We start from the raw sequence: 17,109 nt of genomic DNA, 5'->3' as shown, positions 1-17,109 counted from the left end.
AAGTCTGTTATCTCTCTACCTGAGACCTCCAGGCAGAGGCAGACTGCTCCGGTCATGCTCGGGTACACCCCTGTAATGAGGTGTGGGTATGTCTGTGTGTCTTGTCGTTGTGTGCGTGTGTGTGTGTGTGTGTGTGTGTGTGTGTGTGTGTGTGTGTGCGTTGGCGCGTTTGTGTGAATTATCTCCGTTATGTCACACAGCTGCTCAGACAGTGACAGCATTGTTCAGCCCGGCGAGCGCTCCAGGAAGTGAAGCGGAACGCGTCCGAGTGCGTTAAACGTTAACTCGGCTCTAAATGCCTCTTTACCCCTCAAACGTGGATTAGTTGGCTACTTAGGATCCCTCCCTTCCAAGCGTAAAGGTAGACGGGCCGTTAAGAGCCGGATAGACAGAGGAGTGACTGACAGCTTTACAAGTTTTGTGTGCGTATCTGCTCTCGGTGACTTCTACCCTTTTCAGGCCAGCGGTGATCAAAACTCTTATCGGGGCCGGAGATCGCGACACGGCCACACCCACACTACCATGACAGTCAGGCCACGCCCACACTACCATGACAGTCAGGCCACGCCCACACTACCATGACAGTCAGGCCACGCCCACACTACCATGACAGTCAGGCCACGCCCACACTACCATGACAGTCAGGCCACGCCCACACTACCATGACAGTCAGGCCACGCCCACACTACCATGACAGTCAGGCCACGCCCACACTACCATGACAGTCAGGCCACGCCCACACTACCATGACAGTCAGGCCACGCCCACACTACCATGACAGTCAGGCCACACCCACACTACCATGACAGTCAGGCCACGCCCACACTACCATGACAGTCAGGCCACGCCCACACTACCATGACAGTCAGGCCACACCCACACTACCATGACAGTCAGGCCACGCCCACACTACCATGACAGTCAGGCCACGCCCACACTACCATGACAGTCAGGCCACACCCACACTACCATGACAGTCAGGCCACGCCCACACTACCATGACAGTCAGGCCACGCCCACACTACCATGACAGTCAGGCCACACCCACACTACCATGACAGTCAGGCCACACCCACACTACCATGACAGTCAGGCCACACCCACACTACCATGACAGTCAGGCCACGCCCACACTACCATGACAGTCAGGGAAGCTGTCGGAGCACAAAGGTGCTTTGAATCAATCTGTGAATCAAGATCACTCAAATGATTTAACCTTAGTCATGATTCTTTACCTTGAACTTCTCGTCACATACAGGTGACACGGCAGTATTTGTTCCATCTGTTGTACTTGCATCTAGCTTATGATCAAAGAACTTACTCAGATGTTCTAGGTAATAGGGGTGGGGGGGGCGGATCGATACAGCATAGTATTGTGATATTTTGTGGGCAATATATCGTATTGTATCGAATGCCAAGTATCGTGATATTTTATTACACGAAATGTCAAGTGCATCATGCAACATTTATGACAGGTTTTTATGACAGTGTTGGTCAGTCTGTCTGCTTGACAATCCCATTTTACTGCAATAAAATAGATTAAAGTGAGATGAACAGACTGGAAACTTGAACTCATTACATAAAACAGATGTTGACAAAGTTTTTTTCCTTCGGGGACATCATTTGCAGTTGAAAAATGGTAATACATCACAATATATCACAATACTCAATATATTGCAAAACACTAGCATATCGCAATATTGTAATACTATCGTATCGTGACTCAAGTATCGTGATATTGTATCGTGGGGCATCTGGTGATTCCCACCCCTACTAGATAAGAAGTCAGCTAAATGTCATAAATAACTAGAAGGCAGTCGAGGGAGAACACAAATCTGCACACTTGAGACATCGTTCTTATCACCTCTATAGAGAGCCAAAGGCATGCCCCCATTCGGACCAAAAAAAAATATATAAAAATATCCTTTTTTATTTAGTTTTAGTTTTGATGCGAGTGAAATGTTCTATCGTCTCTCGTGATTTCAAATATAGCAGAATCGTTTGGTTTGACCGCATAAAACTATTTTTTAAAGTATTTTACGGAATTAGATGGGAAAAAGAATGGCGGATGAATGGCTCTGGTGCTTATGCCTAAACCAGAAGTGGGCGTGACTTTGGCTCTCTAATTCAACTGATGTCTTCTTGACCCTGCAGTTTAGTTAGTTTCATACGTAGATATGTCTAAAAGAAAAATGATAATTGTCTAATGGCAGAAATCCCAGATCTGGATCACCCCCAGAGTCAAATCAGTTGTTCCTTGGCCCGAGGCCGATCTGTCCACCAAACTTCATAGAAATGTGTTCACAAGTGTTTCTGAGAGTGAAAGCGGCCTCCCCAATGTGCTCTGTAGACGTGGTTGTTTGTCCTCAGTCTTCAAGGTTGAGCCATGCAGATGATCCAGATTCCCCACATGGTGTTCTGTATGACCCTGACAAGCTGGTACTCGGAGTTCAGTTATTCCTGAGGCCCTCATACTCTTTATACTGTTCTCCGGGGATCAACTTGACCTCTGTGTCTTGTGGGCAAACGACATTTGAAGCAGGAGTAGTCCAAACAAGCCTTCATGAAAAACGACTTCTCTCGTTTCAATGGGTTCTCCTCACAACCATTAACGGAACACGTTTTATTTTCTCAAGCATTACCACATCTGTCGATTCCCCACCCTGAGGTCGCCACGCCAGGCGGCCATTTTGTTGTTCTTGGGGGAGAAAAGGGGACAGAGGTCCCAATAATGAGCTCGAGTGTTCGTACATTCCTGAACGGTTAGCGTCAGCGAACGCACCCCTCTCCCCGTCCCTCTTCTCCTGTTACCGCTTGGCGTTTGGTGGGAAACGCTGACAGAACACTGATAGCGGGGCTTTAGCGGTAAACGGATAGCAGCATGTGCTCTGAGGTCTTCCTCTGTGTTCTGTTGTGTTTGGGACCCGGGCTTATCACAGCAGGGCCCAGTGAGAGGAGGACTTCAACGGGAACCAGGGGAACACTTAAGAGCTCTGTGGTGTGCCATGGACTCATTTAATGGCCAGAGACTGGATAGGGTTGCGTGGAAACGGCAGGAGCACAGAACACACACACAGAACCAGAACCCAGCCGGGTTTAGGCCAGCGCTGGTCTGTGATGTGTCACAGCAGTCAAGCTGCATGGATAACAGTCATTAGGCTGTTCAGAGCTATCGTTTAGAGACAAGCCGACAGTTGTTATCACCCAGCTAGATAGAGTTGCGTATGCGTAGAGAGACTATCCTGCAGGAACTGTCCAGTCTGTCTTGACTTTAACCCTTTCTATGCTGCTCGGCCTGCGTCGTCACACTGAGGAACCAGAGTGGGCAGAACCTTTCAGACAGAGTTAAGTTTGCAGACGAGCGATGTTTTCAAACTTCTTTATCGACTATAATTTTTGACAACAAGTGTGGTTCCCCACAAAGAACCAACCTCGATATTCCATATTCTCATATCTGATCAGTCCGTGACATCAGTCAGTTATGACGTCAGCCGTCCGTTTCATCCTAGTATATATAGCGAAGATTTTAGCTCACCTTCCTCTCTGGCCGAATCACAGCAGCAGCTGGCATCTCGGCTGTGTGTCCCCACTGAGCTCTCGTATCGCCCCTCTCACCACGAGAGGGGCGCCATCTTTCAACGGAGTCATACGCCAAAGTAGTTGCCATGCTATTTGTTGAATAAAGCCGCTTGTTCAATCTTACCAACTGCTGGTCTCTCATGGTCGAACTGTGTACATCAAGACTGGAGGATTCTGTAATTTCAGGTGGTCTGTAAGATCCACACTCCACATCATTTATACTGTTTGTTTGCTGCTGCTCAAAATGGCTAAAAACAGAATTAAACGATCGCTCATTTGAATGCTTCCACTGTACTGTAACAGTATCTGTGTTTCATCCTCGTTTCACAATGAGAAAAGCACAGACTAAGCCTTTCAGTAGCAGCAGGCAATGCATCAGCACCAAACACACCCCAGTGTTACAGAGTCAGTAGTGCAGTCTTCATATAGCGCTGCTGTGTGTGTGTGTGTGTGTGTGTGTGTGTGTGTGTGTGTGTGTGTGTATGGAGTCTATTGAGATGGTGGTGCCGGGGAGCGGGGGTCTGGCTTTCCCTGAGTCAGGCCTGGCAGTGCCAGCTGGCCATGGGATGTGTGGGTAAAGTGCTGAGTGATATATACTGTACCAGCCTCTGGGAGGGGAGTGGAGGGAGAGATCAGTCTCTCTACTTTGATTCTCTGCACTGCGGCTGGGGATGCTGCTGTGTGCAGACGCTGGACTGCCTGGCTGGGACAAAAAGAAATATCACACTAATCACAAGACATTTTTTGTTTTATATCAATATGTAAGGAAGCTGGCCAACATGCAGACTCACATGTTCCATTGATGTTGAATGCAGTTAACTGGTCATAAAATGGTCAATTGCTTTCGTGCGTGCTAATGTAAAGTCATTTTCAAAAAATAGTCCCGGCGAACAGGTTACAGGTAAAAAAAAAAAAAACTCTCGTAACGGGACAAGCCCCGTCTTTTATTGTCACACGAACACCACAATACATGCATGCGGCCACAACACACTCACGGTGGCCGGTGAAAAGTGTCCTCTGCATTTAACCCATCCAGGCATGTCCTTTCCTCCGGGGGGTAGGCCAGGAGCAGCGGTCGCTTTCTCGTACAGCGCCCGGGGACCAACTTCGGATGTTGTCGTCACTGGTCGGATGACGATGACGATCTGATCTTCTGCATGTTTTTAGTGGGGGGGTTATATACGGAGGAACCCCCTGGGGGAGCACGGGGAGAACATGCAAACTCCACACAGAGAGAAATGCCCTTACGACGAGATACCCCACCTGGGCAGTAGGCACTGAAGATATGGGGGGGAACACAACCAAAGCGCCCACAGTGTCCCAGGCGAGAATCGAACTCAGGACCTTCTGACTGTGAGGCGACAGCTCTACCACTGAGCCACCGTGCCCCCATGTCTTGTTATCTTAGCTGTTGTACTTTATGTTTGCATTGTATCAATGATTAACTCACAACAGAATCGTGTATCATGATATAACAGTAATGCCGTTTTATAGGCAAACCAAGTAGAAGTCATTGCACACAGAGCAGACTAGCGGGGCATTGTATAGAAGGCACATTGTTGGTTGGATAAGACGGTGAGTCATGTGGGGGGACTGCACCATGGACTCTGTTTGGCTCTGCAGACCACCTGCAGACCCCCGAGCAAACGCTCAACGCATTTCCTCCACATGATGTGATGCGGTCAGAGGAAGCGGCCTGGTTCACATAGCCAGCGGCCCTAGCCCCACTGCATAACACAGACTGTGTGTGTGTGTGTTGTGTTGTGTTGTGTTGTGTTGTCATGTTACCATTAGCAATCAGCCTCATCACTAGGGTGTGTGTGTGTGTGTGGGGGGAAGATGCTTGTGTGTTTGTTGTGACAAAACCCTATATTTTCGGACTGATATTGTAATAATATTTAAAAGGTACTCCCATGTTATATAATAACTGCATCAGGTTTTATTACAATTTGTCACATTTTTCTAAGTTGTTAGGCCCACACTATCTGGAAGTTATTATGTTAGGTGCTTTGATGGTCTGCTGAGCCTAAAATTAATTTTGCAAATTGGGGGGAATTCCCCCAAATATGCTTCTTCACATAGGGAGTATTTTTAGACGTGTGTTCTTTTACGAGTTTTTACGAGCTACGAGTGCGGTGGTTCTCAACATCGCCCCTAGCCACTCCTCCTACCCACCCCTCGAATCCTGACTCTCCGACCTACCTGTCCCTAGCTATGTCCCCTTTTCCCTAACCCCGCGCCCTTTCAGTGCCCCCCACCACCACCACCACCACCACCCACTAGGGATGTCACGATACAATCATTTCTACTTCGATACCGATACCCAGGAAAATATCGATACTCGATACCGTTTTCGATACCACGGGAAGGGGGGCATGACGACACATCAAGAGGCATAAAAATAAAGTTAGACAGATGGACGGACAGACGCACACTTCTCCATAATCTAGGCCTGATAAAACGTTGAATTTAGACAGCAGATTAGCCCTGCTCTAGCCATCAGAACACGTTTAGCTTGTTGAAGCAACAGATACCCACCAATGATAGGGAGGGAAAAATCTGTGTTTTTCCATTACAAGAAAGCACTGATGGTATCGAAACTGTTGCAAATGAGTATTCAGTTTCAAACTTTTATTATCGATCGATACTTATCGATACCTGTTGCAAATGAGTAATGTATCGGATTCAAATTTTCAGTATTGATAATTTTCGATACTATCGATACTTTTGACACCCCTACCACCCACACCCCCCAGCCACTCCCCCGCACCCCTCGAATCCCGACTCTCTCCAACCTACCTATCCCTAGCTACAGCCCCTCTTACCTAGCCCCGCCCCCTAGTCTCGTGCCACAAACGGACATCTCATGCTACAGACGGACGGACGGACACACGTCATGTATAGAAGCGGCTACACCACTTAAAGTGTGTAGTGGTTTGTTTTACCAACACACACACACACACACACACACACACACACACAACGCAGACTTTCCACACCCACTTTTCATGCGTGTTTCACAGTCTCATCATAAATCACTCACACATTCCACCGGACTTCCAGGTGCCTCTGAGCTACAATCAGAGTTGTCAGAATGAAAGCACTCAAGCAGCCACACTATCATCAGCTAATAGATCAGTGTGAAGCATCTGCTCATTATGTTGACAGATTTTCCTTGTTTATTCAGTACAACATCCAATAGATTGTCTAGATTAGCATTAAGACTCCCCGCTGTCCGTGTTTTGAACCCTGACAGCGCTCACTTCAAAGGCTGCTAGCTTGCTGTCGCTTCACCTCTGAGGTGTTAACGGCCTCCAGTGTGTCAACCTGTCAGTCACACTGAGGCCCCGGCTCTTCAACCAGGCTCTGTTAGCTTGCACATAAATACACATACATATATACACATAAATATAGGCCCAGGGAAAAGCATAGAATGTCCATAAATGCTAGCTCGCTCATTTATTTACTGCTGCCTCATATTGTTCATCATATTTTCATATTTTATTTTCATTCTTTGCCTCGATAAGTGTTAGTACTACTATTTGTCCCACCCTCTCAATGCGGTAATCCATACCTTTTCATACTTTCATTTATACAGTCCGACTTTGGTGTGTTCTAGTGCTGAAATTGTTGTCTGCAAATTTTTCTATGACCCACATTTTGCTATGTTGTTCCTTATTCCTTTTTTTCTTGCTGTTTCTCCACAATCATGTCATGAACAGCGACATGCAGGAAGTTCAATCTACTCACCCCGAAGAATCACAATATTTTGACATTATGATATGATTTGAACTGATATCAGACAAAACACAAAACAATGCAGGCATTGTAGCAGCTACGTAACGTAAAGGACATCTCGGCTTTCATTTTGGTGCATTTAGACTTTCTGCAACGCTGTTGCAACGTGCCGTCTTCCCCTCAGGAGTCATAAAGTTCTGTCTCTTAATCTATATTCACTCACATGGTCACAAAGTCATTGTTTCTGGCTTGTTTCAGTTTGCCGTTGTGGAGGTTGTAGTGTGACCCTGCTGCTCACATTTTCTCTTACAGCGGCCAATAACACCTTATCATGTAGGCCATCAGGCACTAAACATCGGCTAGAACTCTTTATTACCTAAGAGCCCTCTGCCAAAAACCGGTGGCTCTGAAAAGTCCTGTTCCCGAAGAGGAAATGTTTTTGTGCCAAACAGAGGTTTGTGCCAAAATGAGGTATCTCTACTGTAACAAGGCCAGGTGGAAACCTGGCATAGGGCCGGTGCATGGTAGCCTATTGCCTATTACTTATCCTACTGCATAGGCTGAAGTACCCGCTAACGTTGACGTAGCATATTAATTAATTAATCGTTCGGGGAATAGCTTATTATACGCTGTAACGTTATGGACTGCTAACGTTCACGTAGCATATTAATTAATCGTTCGGGCAATTGGTTATTATACGCTGTAACGTTATGGACCGCTAACGTTCACGTAGCATATTAATGAATCGTTCGGGCAATTGGTTATTATACGCTATTATACGCTGTAACGTTATGGAGATTTCATTTCAATTACTGCCTGTCTATTGTGTTATGTTATACAACAGCTACGGACTCCACTCGCCAGCACCCCCCTCCCCCCAGCTCTTTCTAAACAAAGACTCCTCATGTCTCCACTCCGCGAGTGCATATAGTGGAGACATACCTAGCAACAATGAGATGATAGCCTATTACTTAGCCTACTGCATAGGCTAAAGTACCTGCTAACGTTCACGTAGCATATTCATTAATTAATCGTTCGGGCAATTGATTATTATGAGCAAACTATGTCTCCACTCCGTGAGTGCATAGAGTTGACCGTGAGTGCATAGAGTTGAGAAGTGCTAGCTTGTGATAATGCCTTGCTACGCAGCAAACAGGGGAAATGAAAGTGCACTTACCCTTACTGTGGCATGTCGGCACATAAGCTGCAGCGTCCTCCGTGTAACGAGCAAAAAAGTAGTGTGGAGCTGCAGCGTCCTCCATGTCCGTGTAACGAGCTAGCCACAGTATACCTGGAGCTAGCCACAGTATACCTGGAGCATGCCCTGGTTTGATGGAGCTTTACCGCCACCTATTGGACTGGAGTGTGGAAAGACATTAGGAACGTGAATCCGTGCTAAAATGGTCTGGGCGACAGAGTCGAATGTAAGGGCCCTGGTGTGCATGCTGCACACCGGCCCCAAAAATGAGATATCCATAATAGCCTACAATTAAAGCTGCAGGAATCTGCTGAGCAGCAGCAACAGCGTCTCTGCTGCCAGAAGTGGTAAATACGGGATGCTAATAATGCTACACTTCCCCGTTTGTAATGCACGTTCAGATAGCAACCTTATTTTACGGTTTCTGCTTGTACTCTCTACTTTGCTTAACATTTCTGTAGTGTTTATAACTGATTCGCTTGAAAAAAATAGCCCAAATGTAGTTGTTGATTCGGCCCGCTAATCAAGCTAGCTAGCGATAAACACATTTCACTTCCTAGACGTTCTTCACAATAAAAGTGTCCCGTTAGTTTGTCAGAGAAAGAGCTGCAGCAGGAAATGGAGTTACAGCCAGGCATCGAGGTTACATGCTGCAGTAACAGGTGTTCAGACAATGATAGAGGTGCCGTTCTCGCTATTAGAAGTCAGTATACCATCAAAATGATTTAAAAGCTGTTATATTAAGGTAAAAAAAATATATAAAATATAATTGTACAGTGTGTACAATGATAGTACAGTGTGTATCCTGGATATTTTAGAGATGTTGAATGAATGAGAAATCTCATGTAACATGGTTGTTACACCATGTTATAAAAAGTACAAAAAGGCACGCACATCCAGTGAGGGGTTAAAACCAGGTGCAGGACCGAAGTGCAGATAGTAATAAAAATAGAGTCCGCACACTGGCAGCTGCTCCCAAATATTTATTTGACCACAAAAAAGTGACGTTTCGGGCAAGGCCCTTCCTCAGACATAAATGAAGTGTAGGGACACACCCCTTAAGTACCCTCGCAGGGGTCACCTGACACATCATGTGATACATAAAATTTACACCATGTTACACACACACACACACACACACACACACACACGTGCGATACTGTGAAAATCAAACAGCATCATTCATGGCTTGGCTAACACGTTGTTGACAGCTTGCTGACCTGTTTGTTTTTCTTCTGCATGCATTAGCTAATGCTAATTTGCGCTAAGAGCAAACAGTAAACAAGGTAGTAACTAAAGCAACGGCCAACCTCCAAGGTGTCCTCCAACTGTTATGAGGAAGACATGACTTTAGATCAGGGGTGGGCAACATTATTTTCCAGAGGGCCATACTACTGACTTACATCAAGTAAGCGAAGGGCCACACATTAGAGATTATACCTGCCAACACTCGTGGGAGCTAGTCTCCCTATTTTTAACCCTCTCTTCCATTGTGATTGGTCAGTTCTCGTTAATCTCCCGATATAATAGTGATACAAATCCAATGGCTGTAGCAGATGAGATTTATTGACATAATTCGACAGGTATCGATAATTATCGATCGATAATAAAAGTTTGAAACGGATACAATACTCATTTGCAACAGTTTCGATACCATCAGTGCTTTCTTGTAATGAAAAAACACAGATTTTTCCCTCCCTATCATTGGTGGGTATCTGTTGCTTCAACAAGCTAAACGTGTTCTGATGGCTAGAGCAGGGCTAATCTGCTGTCTAAATTCAACGTTTTATCAGGCCTAGATTATGGAGAAGTGTGTGTCTGTCCGTCCATCTGTCTAACTTTATTTTTATGCCTCTTGATGTGTCGTCCATTAGCCCTGTAGGACTACTGTACAAAGCTACACCCAGGATATGAAGCAATGGAGGAGATTTTGGTCAGAATCATTTGGGAATCAAAGGAAAAACAATGGGAAAATGAGGTCCAGGTTGAAAATGAGATGAAGTTTCAGTAGGATGCTTGTTGATGACATATTTTCCCCCACCATGACCAATAACTTACTAAACTCCACCCTAAACTTAGCAGCAAAACGCACGGTCACTACCAGCTTCTGGGCCCATGTGTGTCCCTGACCTCTGACCTCCCTGTGTGGAAAGCAAGGCAATGAAACAAGAATGTCCCTCCAGGGATCAGTCAATGATCACATTCTTGTTTTTAAAGTGCCCTCCTACATTTCCTATTCCAGTCCATGACTCCATGCAGTGTTTTCTTTCTTTTTTGCTGCAGCAGGTTGCGTTGCTGTAGTCACTGCTGCCGGCCAAACTCATAAACACTGACCTTTAGTACTGTCACCGCCCGGGGGGCGAGCGATACTGATGATGATGAGGGTGAGAGAGAGAGAGAGAGATTTATTTGCACTATCACCATTTAACTGCCCATTTATTACTGTTCTGTTATTATTCTGAATAGATTCCGGTCAACAATAGTCTTCTATTATATTCTATCTTATCACATTCCATTTAATTTTCTTTTCTCTTCCTCTTTGAATATCTTAAGATTTTGTGATTTATGTTACTGGGTAACAAAATGCCTTTTGATTCTTTGTAATTGCGAAGTGTTGCTAATGTATGCTTTGGCAATGTAAGATGCACCTTATCATGCCAATAAAGCCCTTTGAATTGGAGAGAGAGAGAGAGAGAGAGAGAGAGAGAGAGAGAGAGAGAGAGAGAGAGAGAGAGAGAGAGAGAGAGAGAGAGAGAGAGAGAGAGAGAGAGAGAGAGAGAGAGAGAGAGAGAGAGAGAGGTGGAATGTGGAAGAGAGAGGAGAAAGTGAATGGATCAAAGAAAGAAGAGAGGGGAAAAGGCCAGACTAGACAGAGGGAGAGCGAGAGAGAGAGAGAGCAGGAGAGAGGGAGGAGGAGGGGTGGTTGGTGTGTGTGTGTGTGTGAGCCTGAGCCGTGATTGGTCTAGCCGTGTGCGTGTTTGTGTGTGCACTTCCAGCCAGTAGGCGGGGGATTAAGCCCGCGTCACGTGGTGCCTTTAGCTCCTTTTCCACACAAGCACACGCCCACATTTTGCCGAGGACACAGACACACACTCACACACACTCACAGCTGTTGATATAGCTCTTCCTGCTCGGTCGGCCATTGAGCGTGCGGGGATCTGAGAGGAGGCAAATCTGCTATCTGCTGGCAAGCTCCACCACAGAGGATCTATATGGGAAATCTGGAGGGACAAGTGGACAGACTGGTTTTCTGATTGTCGCCTGGCGCCCCCCCCCCCGCCCCCTCTCTCTCTCTCTGCCTTTCATATCCCTCTCTCTCTCGCTCTCCCTCGCTTTTCCCGGCGTTTCTATGGGAGTCAGTGTTGGGATTTGAGCGCACACAGAGAGAGACATGTGTTTTGAGGCAGCCGCCTACTACAGCTTGATCCGTCCCATTCACTGACCGAGGAGGACATACGAGGTTGGTTCTGCTCTGCTCGGCTTATTTGTTTACGCTCTAGTTTGTCTTATTACAGCTGGACGGGGGACGGGGGACGGGGGGGGGGGGGGGTGGAATGTATTGTTGGGATTCCTCTTGAGTGGTTTTGTTTCCCAGTTTTGGGAACGTTCATCAACCCCCGTTCATTTCTAAATGAGAAAGTCCAGTTCTCCTGCTTTTTTCCCCCCAGCTGCCAGAGCCGGAATCGAAAGCTTACAATTCCCGATGCTGGTTTGTAATTTTAGGGGAATTCCTTGGTAGTATGACACACACACACACACGCACGCACACACACACACACACACACACACACACACACACACACACACACACACACACACACACACACACGCACACTCTCACGCACACACACGCACACACACACACACACACACACACACAAACACACACACACACACAGCCAGTGTTATTAACTTGCACCGGTCATCATGCTTGGCAGTGAGTGACAGTGTGAGGAGCTGCAGAGAAGATTAGCTGTGGTTATTATCTGGGATGTGTGCAGCAGGAGGGAGCGTGTGTGTGAAGCAGGACACAGGTGGCTCACAACAGCAACAACATTACCTCCATTCAGAGCGAGTCACCTTCAGGTGACAGTCGCCTTTTTCAGCCCAAAATAGGGCACTTAAAGGATGGGTTTTCCGTGGGGAATATGAATATATATTAAATCTCACGCCCCTAAGGTTTTCGAATCCGTTGAAATTCTTGAAATTGGAGCTTCACTCCCAGAGATATCAAGCATCTCTCACATATTTTTTGGGCCAGCCGACGCGTTTCGCGTCATCTGGCCTAAGTCCGCCTTGCGGAAGTCGTGCACCTATGAACTACAACTGTTGTTGGCCATGGTCCCGCCTCTAGAGGTCCTCCACGCCCCTTCAGAGGCCTTGACAAAAACCAAAAGGCAGCCATCTTTCCAACCGCCTAGCCTGCTGTAGCTAATATTAGCTTCCCATAGTTCCTTGCAAAGAGACCATTATCTCGGGAACGGAAGCACTAATCGACACGGGACTGGCGGCATTGGAAAGCTCGTCAAATTTTACATCTAGTAGTAGGTGGGTTGAAGTAACGAAATCAACGCTGAGCAATGTACCCGTTTTTACACATTTTTACAGAAAATAGTTACAACATCAGATGCGCGTAACTCCTACGAAAATGCCTTAAAATGCATGAATTTTTTTTTATGAAGACATCTCCCGACATATATACTTCAGTTTAAATGTGGTGCAATTTGGAGGCAATTTATTTTCGATTTATTTTCGATTTATTTCTTCTTCTCTCCATATATTATTGTCGAAGCCTTCTTCTTCTTCTTCTTTGAGTTTTATGGCGGTTGGCAAACATATATGTGCATTACCGCCACCTACTGGAGTTTGATATCAGCCAAATGCCTGAGGTGTGGGCATAAAAACGAAGGCCACGCGAGCCCAGTGCATTGTGGGAAATGTAGTATTTCGAGTCCCCGCACCCGCACCTCCCCCCCACCACCCCCCCCCCACACACAGAGTGGATTTCGGTTCATATCTCTGTGAGTAAACCTCCAATTTCAAAAATTTCAACGGATTCGAAAACCTTAGGGGCGTGAGATTTAATATATATTCATATTCCCCACGGAAAACCCATCCTTTAAGGGAATTATTTCTGAGTGGTTTCTGATTGAGTCTGCCCTGGTATCTGCCACCCCTTTTTTTACTCTCCATGCATTTGCATTCCTGACCATCGCTGGGGGAAATGTCACATGAATCGATCTTTAGCACATTTTCCCTCCAAAACACAAACTAGTGATTTGCACCCGGCACCAGAAAGAATCTAACCATAGCACTAAAACGAGGATGGACAGGGAAGCAGCAGCAAAAGGTATGACTAAACACCACTGTTATTATGTAAGTGGCTGGAGGATCTGTAAGCCGCTGCACATTGTGCCTGTGTTTTCTGACAGGGAAACACCTCCTCCTCCTCGCATGAGCTGCTCTGCCCCCGGCCCTCAGAACCTCCTCCTCTACATGTGCATGCATGAGCTGCTCTGCCCCCGGCCCTCAGAACCTCCTCCTCTACATGTGCATGCATGAGCTGCTCTGCCCCCGGCCCTCAGAACCTCCTCCTCTACATGTGCACGCATGAGCTGCTCTGCCCCCGGGCCTCAGAACCTCCTCCTCTACATGTGCACGCATGAGCTGCTCTGCCCCCGGGCCTCAGCGTTTGCTGTCTGTGTCTGTCTGGATGCGTGCCTGCCTGCCTGCACGCTCGCTCGCTGTGCCGCTAACAGTGCGTGCGAGCGCGGATATAATTAGCCGATGTATAGTTTTCCTGCTATTGTTGCCGTTGGGTCTGAAACACAACCCAAAAGGGCTGACTGTCTATTTTTAGGGGTGGCAGCTAACAGAGACACAGGCATGCCACGCTTTGAAGCTCCCCCCCCCCCCCAGGCATGATAAGGATAGGTGTGTGTGTGTGTGTGTGTGTGTGTGTGTGTGTGTGTCTGTGTGTGTGTGTGTGTGTGTGTGTGTGTGTGTGTGTGTGTGTGTGTGTGTGTGATATCTAGGAGTGGGAATCACCAGATGCCCTACGATACAATATTCTCACAATACTTGAGTCACCATACGATAGTATTGCGATATGCTAGCTAGCATTGCAATATATATTGTGATATATGGTGATTTATTACCATTTTTCAACTGCAAAAGATGTCCCCGAAGGAAAAGACTTTGTCAACATCTGTTTTATCTAATGAAATAAAGTTTCCAGTCTGTTTAAATCTCACTTCAATCATTCAAAGGATTGTCAAGCAGACAGACTGACCAACACTGTCATAAATGTTGCATGCACTTGATATTTTTGTATAATAAAATATCACGATACTTGGCATTCGATACGATACGATATATTGCCCACAAAATATCGTGATACTATGCTGTATCGATCCCCCCCCCCCCCCACCACCACTAGTCTTATCCAGGACAATAGTGTTTGCGTGTGTGTGCAGTGTGTATGATCATATTCACTGTTAGTCTTACTGTTTGTGTCTTTTTGCTGAGTGTGCACGTGTCAAGCGTCTTGTATAGTGAAAGGTGAAGAAAGAGAGAGACTGACAGACAGACAGACAGACAGAGAGACAGGGAGAGAGCTATGGAGACATTCAGACACCGAGAGACAGGTAGACAGAACGAGAGAGAGCAAGAGACAGACAGTGAGAGAGAAAGAGAGGCAGGCAGAGAGAGAGAGGCAGACAGTGAGAGAGAAAGAGAGGCAGGCAGAGAGAGAGAGGCAGACAGACAGTGAGAGAGAGACAGGGAGAGAGCTAGCGAGAGAGTCAGACAGACGGTGAGAGAGAGGGAGAGAGAGGCAGACCGACAGAGAGAGGCAGACAGACAGTGAGAGAGAGAGAAGAGAGAGAGACAGACAGATAGAAAGAGAGAGAGAGGCAGAAAATCAGACAGTGAGAGACAGACAGACAGAAAGAGAGAGAGAGGCAGACAGTCAGACAGTGAGAGAAGCCCTTTTCCCACATGCGCTTTGTACCGCAAAATGACCGGAATGTGGTCTAATGCCTGCATGTGAGAAAGGCGCCATGCCGGTATAAGCGCGACCCCGACGTCCCCGACATTTCACCACTTTCGACCTAGTCAGAAGACCGGTATGCTCTTAAGGGGACGCAAGTGGAAACGGTTCCAGTCATTTTCCGCGACAGCGGTCCTTCAATCATGGGCGAGAAGTAGCCTACACACGTTGCTTAATGTTCCAGCGGGCATAATCTAATCATTCGCGCACATTAAAGCAAACTGGCGAAATGATCTTGTGATAGCCTAATAAGAGCAGTAGCCTATGTCAGCTTGCTGATTTCCGAAGGCAACCCCGGACACATCAAACGAAGCCAGTCTGCTTTCTCTACATGCATACAAGCATTGAGCAGCTTGCAAGCCTTTCTCGCTGTGTCTGTCTGTGGCTGCTGCTCTCGAGCAGAGAGGGGAGGGGGAAATCGGCTGTGTTGATTATGCTGGCGGCTTGACGCTGCTCTTAAGTCAAACGAGTGTGATTTATTGTGTGACAACTGACAAGCGAACTTATTTCGAGTTTTGCCGACCCCCCAAATAAGCTCCCCCCTCCCCCCGCCCCCACAACATACAGGCAAATTCGCTGATAGATTCCCACATGCGCGAGCCGAAGTGTGAAGGGAAATGTCCGATATTGACTTACAGGTAATTTTCCGGTACGCATGTGGGAAAATGGCTAGAGAGAGAAGAGAGGCAGAGACAGACAGAGAGAGAGGGAGAGGCAGACAGAGAGAGAGAAGCAGACAGACAGACAGACAGAGAGAGAGGCAGACAGAGAGAGAGAGAAGCAGACAGACAGACAGACAGGCAGACAGTTGTATATGTAGACTACAGAATAGCTGGCTGTCATCAGATGAAGAGAGCTGGCTCACATCCAGCTCTTAATGTCAGAGGAGGACTGAGGCATTGTGGCTACGCTCTCTGTCTTGGTGTCATTAGCTCCCACAATGTAGACAGATAGAAGAGGGAACTGCTTGTTAACAAAACATATTTAAATAGTGCAGTCATAAATGAGTTGATGTATTTGTGTTAGTTGTATGCGTTTCTGTCTATTATAAAACACAGCACATATTAGATGCAGGTTTCCCCGCCGTGCGCTGACCTGCAGGTGAAGGCGGGGCTAGATGGAGGCGGGGAGGCGGGGACTCCCCATTTCTCAAGTGACTCCTGGTAACCAAAACACATTAAGCACTGATTGCTTTACAGCCAGCGTTCAACAACTGTTTATATGAGAACGGACAGCTTCCCCAGATAAAGACATCTTGTGCCTGCAGCGCTGGACAACAAAAAGAGAGAGAGGGATGGGAGGGGAGGGGAGGGAGGGAGGGAGGGGGCAGGCTCAGTGTAGGTCACGGGGTGAAAGGTCGTGGTCACCTCGCCTCGGGCTGCGGTCACAGTCTACCGCCCTTTAGCAAACAGTCTGCCCCGTCTAGCTGCCACTAATCAATGCACCAAAAATCAATGTCAATGCTCTGCTGTCATTTGACTGGAAATGTGAAAAAAGGCAAACGTAACTAATTTTGTCCTTTTTGCAAAACCTTTTCATTGTG

The 17,109-nt window shown here is 46.9% G+C and overlaps 1 protein-coding gene across 4 annotated transcripts in view; it reads left to right on the top strand.

Moving 5' to 3' along the window:
- The window catches only part of add3a (adducin 3 (gamma) a), a 141,900-nt gene that overhangs the window by 59,608 nt on the left and 65,183 nt on the right, over window positions 1–17,109 (top strand). For 2 of the 4 annotated variants that reach the window (XM_083656115.1, XM_083656112.1), the window contains exon 1: window positions 11,696–11,975. The exons of the other annotated variants lie outside the window; for them this stretch is intronic. The gene's annotated coding sequence lies outside the window, so the exon portion shown is untranslated. Of the gene's footprint in view, window positions 1–11,695; window positions 11,976–17,109 lie in introns of those variants that run through there. 4 annotated transcript variants of the gene reach the window in all.

The sequence above is a fragment of the Poromitra crassiceps genome (genome assembly GCF_964638095.1).
Source record: "Poromitra crassiceps genome assembly, chromosome: 19".
Lineage (NCBI taxonomy): Eukaryota > Metazoa > Chordata > Actinopteri > Beryciformes > Melamphaidae > Poromitra > Poromitra crassiceps.
This window is presented reverse-complemented; position numbering and strand designations above follow the sequence as displayed.